The sequence below is a fragment of the Pistacia vera genome, unplaced genomic scaffold (assembly GCF_008641045.1).
Source record: "Pistacia vera cultivar Batoury unplaced genomic scaffold, PisVer_v2 Contig507, whole genome shotgun sequence".
In the NCBI taxonomy this organism is placed as follows: domain Eukaryota; kingdom Viridiplantae; phylum Streptophyta; class Magnoliopsida; order Sapindales; family Anacardiaceae; genus Pistacia; species Pistacia vera.
The window spans coordinates 400,490-418,080 of record NW_022196343.1 but is presented as its reverse complement, the minus strand read 5'-3'; the positions used below and the strand labels follow the sequence as shown (position 1 = coordinate 418,080).

The 17,591-nt window shown below is 34.1% G+C and overlaps 1 pseudogene; it reads right to left on the bottom strand.

The window, feature by feature from the left end:
- Positions 1 to 17,591, bottom strand: part of LOC116105887 — a 76,210-nt pseudogene that overhangs the window by 12,633 nt on the left and 45,986 nt on the right.

Below are 17,591 nucleotides of genomic sequence, written 5' to 3'. Positions count from 1 at the left end.
ACGACTGCTTATTTAGTTGACAGGTGGTACAGGTTTTAATGAAGTTTTGTATATCTCCCCGAATACCCTCCCAATAAACTACCGAAGATACTCTTTTGTAGGTTCTGAAGAAACCCGAGTGGCCTCCACTAGGACTCTAATGGAATTCGGTCAGTAATTTGGAAACAAATCTGGACCCTTTTGGAATAACCAGCCTTTCCTTATAGAATAGGCAGCCCCTGCGGATATGATAGTTGGGTCGGCTAGAGGAGTCAAGGAGAAGATCCTGAATGATTTCCCTGAGTTTCGGATCTGTTTGTGCCTCCGTGGCCATCTCCTCAAATTCAGAAAATTGTACCGTAGATAAGGCTGAAAGGTGTGCCACTTTGGTTCCATCTTCTCTTCTTGAAAAAGCATCTGCTACTCGGTTGGAAGCCCCTGGGTAGTACTGAATGTCAAAGGTAAAACCCATTAGCTTGGAGATCCATTTGTGTTGTTCCGGGGTTTTTGATCGTTGATCCGTTAAAAACTGGAGGCTGCGCTGATCAGTTTTGATGAGGAATTTTCTGCCCAACAGATAGTGACTCCATTTCCTAACTGCAAAAACAATGGCCATCAACTCACGCTCGTAAACCGATTTCAACTTAGCTGTAGGGGAGAATGCCTTGCTGAGAAATGCTATCGGTCGAGACTGCTATACCAAAACAGCCACGAGACCTCTTCCCGATGCGTCTGTCTGAATTTCAAAGGGACGTGTGAAATCTGGAACTACTAAAACAGGGACGGTAGTCATGGCTTCCTTGAGTCTATCAAAAGCCGATTGAGCCGAATCATTCCAAGTGAAAGAGTAGTTCTTTAATAACTGAGTAAGGGGCTGTGCAATTGAACCATAACCTTTTACGAATCTCTGGTAATGACCTGTCAACCCAAGGAAACCTCTCAATCCCTTCACATTTACATGTCGCGGCCAATACCATAGCTTCAATCTTCTTCGGATCTGCCTTAACTCCGTGTTCCGAGACTAGGTGACCCAAATATTCCAGCTTAGATTGGCCAAAGGAGCACTTTTTCTTGTTAACCACCAGATTGTGTTCCTGCAAAATCTGAAAAGTGAGTTGTAAGTGCTGAATGTGTGTGGTTAGGCAGGGGCTATACACAAGGATATCATCAAAGAAGACCAGGATAAATTTACGGAGAACTGGCCTTAATACTGAGTTCATTAAGGCTTGAAATGTGGAGGGCGCATTAGTGAGACCAAAAGGCATCACAAGGAACTCGTAATGGCCCTCATGTGTGTGAAAGGCTGTTTTGGGAACATCAACCTCTCGCACCCTAATTTGATGATACCCTGACTTAAGGTCCAGTTTAGTCAAAATTGCTGCCCCGGCTAATTCATCAAGTAATTCTTCAATGGTTGATATTGGGAATTTATCGGGTATGGTAATATCGTTTAATGCCCTGTAATCCACACAGAATCGCCAACTTCCATCCTTCTTTTTGACCAATAGAACAGGGCTGGCGTATGGGCTGACGCTAGGCTGGATAATCCCTTCAGACAACATTTCCCCAACCAACCTCTCGATTTCATTCTTCTGAAAATACGGGTATTTGTAGGGTCGGATATTGGGTGGTTTGGAACCTGGTTGAAGTTCTATGGCATGGTCATGGGTCCTACGGGGTGGTAATTTAGGATTCTGGTCAAACAGTTGTGGGTACCTGTCTATTAACTCAAATATTCCAGGGTCAGTTTCCTCCTGTATTGGCTCTTCCTTCAACCCTATGGATCCAAATTCCACCACATACCCATTTCCCGTAGCCTGTAAAGTCCTAACCATAGTCTTCAGTGATACCTCCGTCTTTACCAGTAGGGGATCCCCTTGCAGTTTCACCCTCTTCCCTTCCCAGTCAAATTCCATAGTTAATCTTTGCCAATTGGTGCTCACATCCCCTAAGCTACTCAGCCATGTAACCCCTAAAACCACGTCTGCACCTCCTAATTCTAAATGGAAAAACTCCTGCTGTATCTCAATTCCCTAAAGTTTCAACCTCACTGCCTTACAAATCCCTTTTCCCCGAATGGTACATCCATCCCCAACCATTACTCCAAAAGGCTTTCCTTCATCCACCTTCAGCCCTAGCTTTTGTACGACCCCATGGGACACAAAGTTGTGGGAGGCCCCACTATCCACCAAAACCACCACGCTTTCATTCCCAATCTCCCCTTGTAATTTCAAGGTTTTTCCCGAAGAAATACCCACAATGGAGTTCATCGAAAGGGCTAGAGATTTACCTTCACCGTTGGATTCTTCGTCAGTTTCTGTTCCAATTTCCGGTGGGTTTGTGTCATCGTCATCCATGAGTAACAACACTTGCAGAGTCTTGTTTTTACACCAGTGGTTTGGCCCATACTTCTCGTCGCAGTGGTAACAGAGCCCACGCTCTCGCTTATACTGCAGTTTAGCATCAGAAAGCCACCGGAAGTTGTCAGTTCGGTTGACGGACCCCGTAGACTCAGTCGTCTTCTCTCTTCGTTCGGGGGCTTTGTTGAAGTTTGACGTAAACGAAGAAGGATCTGGTGGTCTTGCGCTGAAATTCGACCAATTAGTGCGCGTGGGTTCTGGGTTTGGGTTGACCCGTGAATATGGCTCCCCACGACCCGTTAGGCTTCTAAATGGCTTGGGCCTTTGTTTATCCAATACCCAATTCCTCTCCTCAATCCTGTGGGCTTGATCCATCAGCCCAAATAAAGTAGTTGGCTGAGACAAACGAAGCTCAGCTTTTATATCTTCTTTTAAGCCATTCGCGAAAATTCCCTTGAGCAAATCATCACCCAGGTCCTTCAATGGTGCTGCATTGGATTCGAACTGTTCCCTATATTCAGTAACTGTCCCCTCTTGTTTCAAGGCCACTAAAGCCTCATATGCTGATCCTTTAAATGATGGTCAGAAACGATCGATCAAGGCTGTTTTGAAGGTTTCCCACCACTGAAAAGGTGCTCTGGATTCGACCCATTGATAACAGCTTAAAGCTCTTCCCTCCATGCAAACTGCTGCTGCTTCCACCATTTCTGTCTCTTGAAAATGATTGATGGTGAAGTAGCGATCTGCCCTGAAGGACCATCCAAACGGATCCTCACCGTTAAAGATGGGTAACTCCAGCTTTCGATTGTTCTTTTTTTCGTCTTTCCCACTGTCTTCCCGTTCTGATTCCTTATCTCTACTGGCATTCTGGTTCTCTGCCGATGAAGAAGTCTTCTCTCTTTCTTGTTCTCTTCTTCTTTCCCTCTCTTCTCTCATGCGCATTAACTCCCTCATTTCTGTCAAATATTCTTTCACACTACCCATGTCAATTTTCAAGGATCCTATGTCTTCCTTTACTGTATTCATCTCCTTCTCCACATTATCCATCCTAGTCTCCATTTTGGATTTTACCATTCCCCAACTTGGCTCTGATACCAATTTGATACAACCACCTGCAGATTAAATCAAACAACACCCAGCCAGCAATAATTCTCACACAAATCAACCAACACACACATTCAATCACAACTCAAGACACAAATGCAATTCCTGCACTGCTTGTATTAAACAGAATAACTGGATGAAAATAGAACAGATGAAAAATGGAAAAATCATAAAACCCTGGCGTTTCGAGGAGCCAGGAACCTCCACTGTTTTATCAACCCAAAATCAAAAGTGTTTTCCTACTACATCTCTCCCTGAATATATACTAATTCCCTTTTTCCACAATTACCCTTACTCACACAATTTGTATTCTCCAAAACAGAATCCACCCCAATGACACCTGTACTTTGTGGTCCCTCTCCTTTAACAACCTTCCTAATGCTTTTTATGCCCTTTAAGGGTGTAGACTTTATGCACTGCCGGCTTATCAGTATTATGTTGTCGATTTTCTGATCTCGTGAGAATTATAGAGTAGATTTTGTATTTCTCTGGGTCTTTAATCTATACGCGTTAAGTAAGTAGTGGAGACGACGACTTAAAGACTTCAAGTAAGTCCATTGTCAACTCTTTTTGCAGTTACTAACTCTTATGCAATGGAAACATAAACTCAATGTTAGCTATTTAGATATAATAATAACAACCACTAAAACTCGGGGTGAGCACGGGTAGCGGGTAGAATCAGAACTAGGGGATAGAACCGAAACCGAAACCAGAACCTACCTAGAACCGGTACTATGCGGGTAGGTTCCGGTTCCAATTTTTTGGAACCGATACTGTGAGGTTCCGGTTCTGGTTCTTGTGTGTGGAGGAACCAGAATCGGAACCTGTAAAAAGGGTACCCTGTTTGGAACCTGTAGAGGGTACCCTGTTTGGAACCTGTAGAGGGTACCCGGTTTGGAACTGATTTTTGAAACCTGTTTGGAACATGTTTGGAACCTGTTTGGAACCTGTTTTGGAACCTATTTTGAAACTTGTTTTGGAACCTGTTTGGAACCTATTTTGGAACCTGGACTACAATGAAATATTTGTGAAATGTGAATAATGGAGGGTTTCTATTATTTTACATATAAAAAAATTTAAAATAGAAAAAGTTAAATTTTTAGAATAACCTAATTAAATAAATATACGAATACAATTATACTTATTACATATAAATTACACCATATTAAAAGCTTTAATATATTATAATACATTAATATTAAAGTTTTGATCAATTAAGTGAATAATTGGAATTATGATCCAATTAAAAAGTATTTTACATTTTTAATGTTATTAAAAGAAATTATTTTGAATAAAATAATATATTTGATTTAGTAATAATATTTTATTATTTATATCTATAATAATTAGTAATTAATTATTATATTGATAAATTGATAAACATTAATAAATTTAATTACTAGTTAAATATCATACTTAATCAATTATAACATTACATTATAGTTAAATGATTACTTAATTAATTATATTTTATAACATTACTTAATTGATTTATAGTATAATTAATTATAGCATTACATTAATTGATTACTACTTAATTAATTGACTTATAGTTATAACATTTAGTATATTACTTAATTAATAATTAGAAATTTAATTAATTATAACATTACATTATAGATTTATATTATATTACTTAGTCATTATAACTTTTTATAAACATTAATACAAACTAATTAATGATTAAAAATTTAATTAATTATAATATACATTAAAAATTTATAGTATGATACTTAATAGTTAATTCACTATAACATTACAATTAGTATGATATATAATTAATTATACATTCCATATTAAATGATTACTTAGTTGATTATAAAATTATATTAAATACTAGTGTTACTAATTTACTACATAAACATTAGCATAATACTTAATTAAATAATTAGAAATATTAATTACAATATTACATTATAAATTTATAGTACGTTATGTAATTATTGTAACATTACATTATAATTAAATGATTACTTAATTAATTATAATATCTATTATAAACAAATTAATTATAATATTAATTAAAAACTTATAGTATAATTACTTAATTCATTGTAACATTTTACTATTTCATTATAGTATGATTATTTGATTACATAATTAATTATAAAATTATTTTAGATTATTATTTAATTGATTATGACTTATATTTAATATTAATTATAATATTACATTATAAACAAATGATTACTTAATTAAATGATTAGAAATTTAATTAATTAAATATTAAATTATAGTTAAATAATTACTTAATTAAATTATAACATTATTACATTACATTATATTATGATCACTTAATTAATTATAGTATTACATAGTTAAATGATTACTTAATTAGTTATAAATTTATAACATCACGTTATAAACATTAGTAATTTACTACATTATTATTTATTACATTACTTAATTAAATAATTAAATTTTAATTAATTATAATATAACATTAAAGATCTATAATCTGATTACTTAATTCACTATAATATTATATTATAGTATGATCACATAATTAATTATAACATTACATATTTAAATGATTACTTAATTGATTATAAGTTATGATATTATGTTTTAAACATTAGTAATTACTAATTTACTACATAAACATTAGCACAATACCTAATTAAATGATTAGAAATTTAATTAATTATAACATTACCTTATAAACCTTTCATTATAAACATTAATTAAACATTACATTATAGTTAAATAATTACTCAATTAAATTATAACATTATTATATTACATTATATTATGATCACTTACTTAATTATAACATTAAATAGTTAAATGATTATATAATTAGTTATGAATTTATAATATTACATTATAAACATTAGTAATTTACTATATTATTACATTATTTAATTAAACGATTAAAAATTTAATTAATTATAACATTACCTTATATATTTATAATATGATTACTTAATCAATTATAACATTCTATTATAAACATTAGTATATTAATTAAATGATTTAAAATTTAATTAATTATAACATTCCATTATATTATTATAGTATGATCATATAATTAATATAACATTACATAATTAAATGATTACTTAATTGATTATGACATTATATTATAAACATTAGTAATTTACTAATTTACACAATACTTAATTAAAATGATTAGAATTTTATTAATTATAACATTACATTATAAATTTATGGTATGATTACTTAATTAATTATAACATTCTATTATAAATAATATTACAATACTTAATTAAATGATTAACAATTTAATTAATTATAATATTACATTATAATTAAACCCTAAACCTAAATAGTATATTTGTTAGGGGTGTATTTATAAACTTTTAAGTTATTTTTGTCATTTTAAAACTAATAAGGGGTAATTGATTTTTTATAGGGTACCCGGAAAGGAACCGGAACCTGCATTTTAGGTTCTGGTTCCTTGAATTGAAGAACCTGCACTGTACGATTCCGGTTCCGATTCCTTTTTTTGGGAACCTGCACTGTGTGGTTCTGGTTCCAGTTCCCCCGACCGGAACCGCTCACCCCTAACTAAAACAGATACAAATGGCCAAAATAAATGCAAAAATAAAGAATACCAGAAATTAACAAGGTTCGGTATTATAACCTATGTCTTGGGTGCTGCAAAAGAAAACTCCACTAACTCCAAGGAATATTACAAATTTTGTGGGTAATTCTACGAACACAAACTGTATGGGCAGAAAAACAATTACCTAAAACAAAGGGGAGATACAACAAAACTTTTTAACTAAAAGGTCCTTAATGAAAGAACCCTATACAAGAGGGTTGTAATGGAAATATAATTTGGAATGCTTATAGTCCTTATTATAGGCCCCAAAAGTTTCCCCACTTCCATTCCTAAGCAATGTGAGACATGCTAACCTTTGGCCAATTTCATATAAGTCCCTAAACCTTTCTTTATTTTCATTTCTACCCCATGTGGGATTTTGTTAAATGAGCCATTTTTCCAACAAATCTCCACCTTGGCGAATTACCAAACCTTCAAAGTTTTGTATTCTTCTGAAAAATTTTGCAACACCTTCAAATGTGCCAAATGGCGCAGTCAAACTTGTAGGATGTTGATCAAGCTCAAATAATAAATGAACTTGACCCTTGTCACAACCGTAGTCAACATGTCTGTAGGATTATCTTCTGTTCCAATCTTCTAGAGAATCATTTTCCCCATTTTCAATATAATCCTACACAAAAACTAAACCAATATCTACAATACCTAAAATATACCGTAGAAACCATTTCACAACTTGCCAACGTCCTTTACCAAGATAATGCATATGCTGCTCACCATACTAGTTGCTTGTGAAATATCAAGCTTTATGTACCCATGGCCCATCATACATTGATCAAATCACTTGTACCACTGTCTCGGTGACTGCTTCAAACTATATAGTGATTTTTTCAATCTGCAAACCTAATTTTCCTTTCCAAGAACCCTATAATCATCTGGTTGAGTCTTGTAAATTTCCCCTTCCGAACTACTATGTGAAAATGCGATTTTCGCATCCAATTGAACTAGTTCAAAATCAAACTGTGCCACCAAGGTTAGCAAAATCAAAATGGAAGAATACTTCACTACTGGAGAAAACACTTCACTATAATCAAATCCTTCCCTTTGATTCTATCCCTTTTCTACCAACCTGACCTTGTGCCGAACAACTTCTCTATTAGGAAATCTTTTCTTCTTTGCATACACCCATTTGCACCCAATCGCCTTCTTATGTAGGGATCGTATCTCATCATTCATGGTTGGTTTCCATGATTCACAATTTGAACTCTTAACTTCTTCTTTTTAAGTAGTAAGAATACTATCACCTACGATTAGAATTACATAAGCCACCATATTAGCAAAACGAGTAGGCTTGTGAATTTCTCGTCTTGGCCTATTGTATGCAATTGATTCCTGTTGTTATGGAGATTCTTGGGGTAAAATCTCCTCTTCATCTATAGTATCCACATTAGTCACCTTAGAATCACTTTCTGTCTTGTGGACACTATCTGGTTCAATTGTTGTTTCAAACTCCACCTGCTACTGAGTATGCTCCACCTGCTACAGAGTATTGTTGACCTTAATCTGGCTTCCTGTTTTCTTTCTAACATAGAAGACTCATCAAATGTTACGTCCCTATTAAACAGTATTTTCTTCAAACTTGGATATCAAAGACGATATCCTTTCGCACCTGAGGTAATCCCCATGAATAGTGCTTTCTTTGCTCTAGGATCTAACTTAGACTCTTTCACGTGATAATAAGCAGTGGAACCAAAAACATGTAAAGAGTCATAATCGGAAATAGGTTTTCCAGCCCATACCTCAATCGGTGTCTTGCCTTCAGTTGTAGCTGACGGTAGACGATTAATGAGATGACACGCATATATAACTACCTTAGCCCAAAACTATTTGCCTAACCCAGAATTAGACAACATACATCGAACTTTCTCCAATATAGTTCGATTCATACGTTCTACCACCCTATTTTGCTGTGCTGTATTCCTTGTTGTAAACTGACGTACTATATTCATCTTAGCAAACTTTCAGAAACGAATTACTACGATACTCCCCACCATTATCTGTATGTAGCTGCTTGATCTTTCTACCAGTCTAAGTCTCAATCATGTTTTTCCATTTAAGGAAAACACCAAATATATCATCTTTAGTTTTCATCACATATACCCAAATTCTTCTAGAAAAATCATCTACAAAGGTGACAAAATAGTGCATACCTCCCAAAGATGCTGCTTTGATAGGTCCCCACACATAAGAACGAACATAATCCAAGATACCCTTAGTATTATGGATTGCGGTGCCGAATTTCACTCTTGTCTGTTTTCCCAAAACACAATGCTCAAAGAAATCCAGCTTACAGGTCTTTGCACCTTTCAATAAGCCTTGATTCACCAAACTAAGTAAGGCTTTTTCACCTGCATACCCCAAACACATATGCCACAACTTGAGTATTTCTGAATCTGCATCCTTCCGTTCGACTGCAGGTGCCATTCCAATAACTGTACTACAATTATAGTAATACAAGTTGTTTCTCCTTATGCCTTTCATTACCACAAGAGCGCCTGAAGAAACCTTTAGATTTTCATCTTGCATATTAATGGTGAAGCCTTTAGATTCCAAGGCTCCCAAAGAGATGATATTCTTTTTCAACTTCAGTACATACTGAACATCTGTTAGCATTCTAGTAGAGCAATCATGATTCTTCAACCGAATTGAACCTAGCTATCCTGGTTGTTTTACAAACATCATCATTGCCCATATAAACAACTCTATCACATTCTTCAAAATTAAAGAACCATTCCTGGTGAGGACACATATAACAGAATCCATAATTCACTCATTTGATCTAGAGGTGGATAGTAAACTAACTAGAGAGAAATCTGACTCATCTCCTTCATGCTCAACAACGTATGCATCATCAACAACTTTGCCCTCTTTCTTTTGCAACTTTGGACAATATTTCTTCTAATGCCCTTCCTCACGATAAAATGCACATTGATTCCTATTGTGTTTTCCCTTTGAATGAGATCTTCCCCTTCTCTCCTTCTTACGACTTTGGCTCCGCCCTCTTGCTACAAGTGCTTCTGCCAACTCATCTCTATTCTCATTCTGATCCTTTTTTCGAATTTCATGATTCGACAAAGCAGAACAAACTTCTTCAAAGGACAATTTTTCTTTCCCATGAAGAAGTGTAACACTAAGATGATCCAATTCATCTGGAAGCGATCCAATCAACAACATAGCTTTATGCTCATCTTTGAATGTTTCATCTAAATTTAAAAAATCAGTAATTAATCTATTAAATGTATCAATCCCTGTATGAATGCCCCTGCAATCTAAAAGTCCCCAAAAATTTCAGTTTTGCTTGCAAAAATTCCCAACACTCCTATATCTACTACGGTCACCCTATTAAAAATTTTCCACCTTCTCCATCTCAATTCACACGTATTAATTTCCAAGTGAATAAAACTCTAACAAGTGTTGAATATTTTGATTTGTTTATGGGTCGATTCGCTCTGGAAGTGAATGTAACAAAAGAATGTTTGGACTATTTTTTGGCTGGAGGGCAATGTCAAACTAATAATAAGGGAAAGTTTATTTGTTTTGTAAAGGAAAAAACAAGCATCAGAAATGGCGGTGAAAGAACAGGCATGGGTTTTTGTTTCTTGCTGTAATAGTTTACTTGCAAAATTTCATAGATTTAAATACATGTCCTACGTTTTGTGACTTAATAGTGACTTATATCTCTTTATTTCAGCTTCTGTTGCAGGCCAAGAAGGAGAAGATAAAAAATTGGGGCCAAAGCTAGGCTTAGGACCCGATAATATATCTCTTTAATCTAATTCTTATGTATATTCTCTGCTTATTGTTTCAAAACTATGATCTTCTTCTTCTTTACTCTCTATCTCTGCCTCATTTTATAATATAATCTTAATGTTTATGTAATTGTCTAAATATTGATAGAGGTGACGAATAAAAGCTTCTCAATAACCTTGTCAAAGTTGAATCATGGTGGTGAATTAATCTTTAGATAAGAAACTACAAATGCTTCAGTGTCTTTGATTCTCTGTTTCATTCCTCTGCTTTTCTACAAAATTCAGATTACACGTTGCACTTCCTCTCTTGTGTGCTTATGTATTATTTGTGTTAGACGACAGTTGAAAATTGAGCCAAAATTTGATCTTAATTTTCCCGCCTCAACAAAACCAATATCCTCAGCAGTTGATAAAGTTATTATATCAAATCCTTTCTCCAAGAACTTACCTTCATCTTGTTTGAGAGTCTTTAAATTTATTTCTTAGTGTCATGGATGACCAATCTAACCATAATTTTTTTCCTACCCTTTGCTATCCTTATGTTCTGATGATTGCTTTCTTCAATTAATTGCATCCGTATCAGCCACTGCAACTAGTATATTGATAGTTATGGCCTTTTGCTCTTGGAGAAAATCGTCACCACATGATGCCATGGTCTTCTGGAAGAAGAAAACAAAGAATCATCAAAACATTGAGGCATTTTTAATGAATCATTGATCCCTTTCTCCTAAAAGATATAGTTATTTTGATATTAAGAAAATGACCAATTCATTCAGAAAAAACTTGGCCAAGGAGGATATGGAGGTGTTTACAAAGGTAGGCTACTTGGTGGTCGCTATGTAGCGGTGAATAATTTAATTGATTCCAAAGGTTATGGTGAAGAATTTGTAAATGAGGTTGCTAGCATTAGTAGGACATCCCATGTCAACATTGACACTCTTTTAGGTTTCTGTTTTGAGGGTCATACAAAAGCTCTCATCTATAAGTATATGTCCAACGGATCTCTTGAGAAGTTCATATTTGAAAAAGATCGATCCCAAACACATCATTCACTAAAGTGGGAAGCATTATACCAGATTGCAATAGGCATAGCTCAAGGATTAGAATACTTGCATCGTGGTTGTAGCACACGAATTTTACACTTTGACATAAAGCCTCATAACATTCTCTTAGATGAACATTTTTGTCCGAAGATCTCTGATTTTGGTCTTGCTAAATTTTGCTGCAAGAAAGAGAGTATTGTATCAATGACAGGTGCACGAGGAACAATTGGTTACATTGCTCCAGAAGTATTTTCTAGACACTTTGGCATAGTCTCTCATAAGTCATATGTTTATAGCTATGGAATGATGGTTATAGAAATGATAGGAGGAAGACAAAATAACAATGTTGGAGTTGATAATAGCAATGAATTATATTTCCTGCATGGATTTATGAGCGTCTTGAAGTAGGTGAAGAACTTGGATTGCTAGGCATTTCAAATGAAGAAGATAAAGAATGTGTAAGGAAGATGATTATAGTGAGCTTGTGGTGCATACAAACTAATCCTTCGGACCAGCCAACAATGAGTAGAGTATTGCAGATGTTGGAAGGGAGCATCAATTCCTTGCAAATTCCACCCAAGGCTTTCCTATCTTCACTGGGATCAACCACAAGAGATTTTTCAATTAACCTACTAAGTTAAATAGTTCTTGAAATGATGTATTAATTAACATGAATATCTTCGTACTAAGAACTATGACTTCACATGTATTAGTACATTTTCAGATTTTTATGTTGGTTAAAACCCCTATTTTTAACCCTGTTCTGGTCATAGGCACTAAATGATCACTAGCTTGCTTTGCTCCTCCACCTTCACCTCAACCCAAAACGCTAAGAAAACTATATATTAGTTCATATATAAATCAACTCTAGATCAGCAGAAAACTACATTACTATAAGTATGATGTAATGTAATGAAAGGTGTATATTAATAGTGTTTGACAATTTAACAAATACCTGTCAACAATCTATCATATTTTATATTTATTTCCTTTATATTTATTATAACAATCGGGAAAGTAGGATAGCATATAAGAATCTAGCACATTTTCAGGGTGGCATAGAAAGGTGTGAACAAAAAGACATTGATGCATAGAAGGAAAGTAGCATCTCCATATAAAAATAAAGTAAAGAAGTGATGACTTCGCGAGATTGAAATACTTACGAAAAAGGAAAAATTGGTGGGTGTGTGCACATGGATCAAACACCACCAAAATCAAAACGTGGCCCTAAATAAGAGGATAATAGAAAAGAACAATTATTCTTGTGAAGGTGATGCGGTGCCCGCTTCGTGTGCTAGCTGTTGTGGTTTTGAAAGAATCATGTACGTGAATTATATAAGGGTGTGTGTGGTTGGGAGTAATCCTCCGTTATTCTAATAAAAGTAATACTAGTCTTACAAAGAGGCATAGAAAGAGACAAATTCAATCCTTAAAATTCATGATTATCTCTCTTTCTCTCTCTCTCTTTTTCCATTCTTTTAAGGGTTAGATTTGTCTCTTTGTATGCTTCTTTATATGTCTCTTTGTAAGGCTAGTATTACTCTTCTAATAATGTTAACTTATATTATTATTATTCATTATCAACTTCACTAATAAAAGATGACAACATCTATGGTAGACCTAGCAAAATAGGTATTGTATTCGCAAGTCCACTTGTACCCTTGCATTTTAAGCAGTTACAAGTTAATATACTTAGGACTTGCAGTCTTGCAGGAACAATACATGTGCTTGGTTCATCCCTTTTTTTTTTTTTTTTAAATTTGTAGGCGGATTGGGTATACCCACGGGTACCTTTAAAAAAAAAAATGGGTATTACTATCCATTTATATAATATGTTTAATATTATTATAAGATTTGCTTAAAAACATAATTTTGTTAGATTAAAATTTATCAAATAAAACTTACATCACGAGGAAATTCTTGTTGGTGAAGGTATAGAAAGAGTGGCTTCTAGATGATTATTGTATAAAATTATTATTTAATCTAAATATCTAATCCCTATATTACATACTGATTTGATAGAGAGAAGGATTTTCTTCTTTTGTAAAATGACTAAAAATAAGAATAATGTTACTCTTCCAACCGAATTATACAATAAGAGATATAACCAAGTAAAAAATATAATACAAAATAGTTATTTTATATGAATTTTATAAAATTTTTGTTTAATTATATGTGTGGTTGTATAATTTAGTTGTAAGGATAATATTATTCCAAAAATAAAATAAAAATTGTGTGAGGGAATGGTAATGGTAAAGCTAGCTCTTCTTTTTATGTTTGCACTTTTTTCTCTTATTGGACATGCTTACATCGATTGCTGGGTACATGTTTCTTCATTTGGGTTTAATTATCTTAAATTATGTAATAAGGCTAATTAATGAGAGCAATTAGTTGACTTGAGTCAACTTGGGTTTTCCTTTATCAAGTCTTCCCTGCCTTTATCAACTATCCAATATAAAGATACGAGACTTTGAATCAAGTAATAGTTGATAGGCAAAAAGCAAAAGGAATCACCGATTTTTTTTTTTCCCAAATATATTGTCCATATATTAAAATCAAACAATAAAGCAAGAGTTCGATGGGACTGCCTAGAAAATGAGGGTTACATATAAAATGAAAATAGTAATAATCGTCGAATTGTTAGAATTCATTCATAACAGTTTAATTATATATGTATGATACTAATTCAGTATATTGAATTTTTGGAAATAGTTACGGAAATGTGGTAACATTAACTCAGGTGTAAAGTATATTATATCATGCATGAAACCCATGACTCCATATACATTTCACCACATCTAGCTAAAAAAAGGTGACTCGGTGGTCCACCCGTACCCACAAGGGCTAGGTACAGGCTTTATATTTCATTATCCATTTAGAACTGTGACCCATAATCACGTGAATAAATTAAGTTAAATAGTTATCAACTTTACTAATAAAATATGAGAACATCTATGGTACCACAAGGGTATCACGTCACCCGTACCATCAACCAATATATTGTTGCAACATATAATTTTAAATTAATAACTACCAATCAATTTAATGATAAGGATTCAAAAGAGAGAAAATATTCATAGGTGGTGTAAATACATTGGTAGGTGGTATGAGTGACGTGGCATCTGGTAGTATTCTAGATTTTTTTTTATAAAAGATTTTTTGATTCCAAATTTTAGGGGAAGGAGAGAATTATTTATTTATTATTATAAACAACTCTAAATTATTGTGACAAATATGAGTAGCTATGCCACGTAATTCTTGAAATTAAGCAGGTTTAAAATTATTAAAGGGAAGGTAGTGTTGGATTTAAACAAATGTACTTAATAATTGGTGGTGAGATATTTTGCAAGAAGGTTCATCAATTCTTGAATAAGGCTTGGGCTTTTTATAAAAGGAGCAAAGCTTTGGATCCATTCAATGGCCCAATGATCTTACATAAGTATGTAAAATTATTATTTTTTTTTTCTAAATAAAAATTTCAGCTTTTGATCTCTAGATCCAACGGTTGTATCAGATCAATAACATTACTGACCTGGTAGTCTAAACAATTTTTTTTTTTTTTTTTTGGGTCAAATTTAACTTTGATTGGCCTCAGGATAACCCAAACTGAAGTTTCTTAAGTTTGTAGAACATTTAGTAAGGTTTCTCTGCTGTTATGAATAATATGCACATTATTTTCTGGTTACGTTTATGATGTTTTCAGACTTTAAGAAGATCATATCGCCAAGAATTTTCATTTCTTTTGTCCTTTGCATTATCGATTGAATGCTAACTTTGCTGATTGATGAAGAACTTAGACTGAAAGGCATTAAAAGTGAAGAGTGAAATAATCTAGAGAGTAATCGAAACCAAACAACTAAACAATCACACACAAATAATGTAAACAGTAAAAAGAAAGCACACACGCGATTTACCTTGGTTAGCCCAAAAAAGGATTACGTCCAACAGAGTCAATATTATCAAAATATCTCCTCACCTCTTTCATTATAATGAATGTATTTGCTTATGATTTGCTATATCACTCATAAAATAAAATAATAAGTCTGTATATTAGGTTTAATGAGAAAAATATTACTAGGATCCCTATTCTTAAGTCCAAACCCAATTAAGAATTTAATTACTTAGAGAAATCCTACAACAGCTTTTCATGGGATAGGCCCAAACTGCCTACAGATCTGGGGGTGTTGCCTCCTACACCCTTGCCTGCTCGACTCTCGAATGCGTTTGTCTCACCCCTTATTATTGAAGTGGTTGACAACTCTAACAAAGGGGATCAAGAATATGATGGAAAGATGATAATAGTGAGCTTGTGGTGTATACAGACTAATATTGGAAGGGAGCATATAGGTTTTGATGTATTAATTGTTAAGAAATCCCACAATAATATGTTTTTGTTTGTCCTCTTCAATGTAATTTTATGGATACCGTTAGATTTTAGTGTAAATTAAATTTCTATGATTCTATCTGAGCAAGGAAAGCTGAAGAGTAATTGCCTTATGGAAATTTAACAAATGCTTTCAATAATCTGTCAATTTAGAGAGACCTCACATGTTGAATTTATCTTTTCTCTTTGATAATTAGTGCAGCACATGGGCACTGCAGGGTTAAATAAGCACATAACCAGCAATAAGAGTTATCAGATTGAGGACTTTTCTAAAAAAGAAGAGAAGTTTATTCGATTAATTCATACATTTGTAACTTTAGCCCCCAGGACTTCCCACATCTTAGCGGAAGTTTGTGGACCCTTTAATTAAAAGTTGAAGCTATCATCATAAATTTGACTGCAAAGTTTTTATAAGTGAACAGTCAAGCTTTCTTTCACTATTCACAGGATGGAAATGTTTTGTGAATTATTGGCCAAACAATCAAAAGATTTACTGTTGTGCAGCTAGACTTGCACTGCTTTTAACTCTTGTCTTTTTTCTGCAAGTCTTTCCTACTCAATCTCCAAGTCAACTATCGTCTCTGAGGGGATGAACATTACCGAGCAGATTGAGTAGAAGCAATCACAGAATTACAAAACACGAGTAATACAAAGATTTCCTGATAGTAATGGCTGATGGCTTGTGCAGCTTATCATGTTTTCCTTGTTCTTTTTAATCGTTTACTTCTTTGCTTGGCTGAAGAAGAAGAGAGGATGAATCCAAGATGTCCAAGTTTCCGTTGTGGTTTCTTGGGCGATGTCAGGTTCCCCTTCTACCATACATCGCATCCTGAATGTGGGTTGGTGATGGTAGACAGCTGCACTGAACAATTTCCGACGATTCAGTTGGGGAAGGAGGGCCATTGGTTTAATATTTCGGCAATCTCTCAGGATAATATGATTCAAATTCAGAACCAATGTGTTTTTGAAAAAACTGATTCTTCCTGTCTCTCCTTTTCTCTCTTTTAATGCGCCCTACGTTCAATCCCTGTACGAATGCCCCCGCAATTACACGATCCCAAAAAATTTCAGTTTTTGCTGCAATAACTCCCAGCACTTGTATATCGTCTACTCAAACCCAACTGATCATCTTCAAAGTCCTCCATTTCGGTGTTCACCTATTAACTTCCGAGTGAATAAGACTCAAACTAGTGTTGAATATTCTGATTTGTTTACGGGTTTTTTCTCTGTTGAAGTGAATGTAACGGATGAATGTTATGATTGTTTCTATGCGGGAGGGCAATGCCTAACTGATAGAATGGGAAAGTTTAATTGCTCTGGGGCAGAAAGCATTCGTATCATAAGTAGTTTCTGAAATGATGTATTAATCAACATATTCGATATATT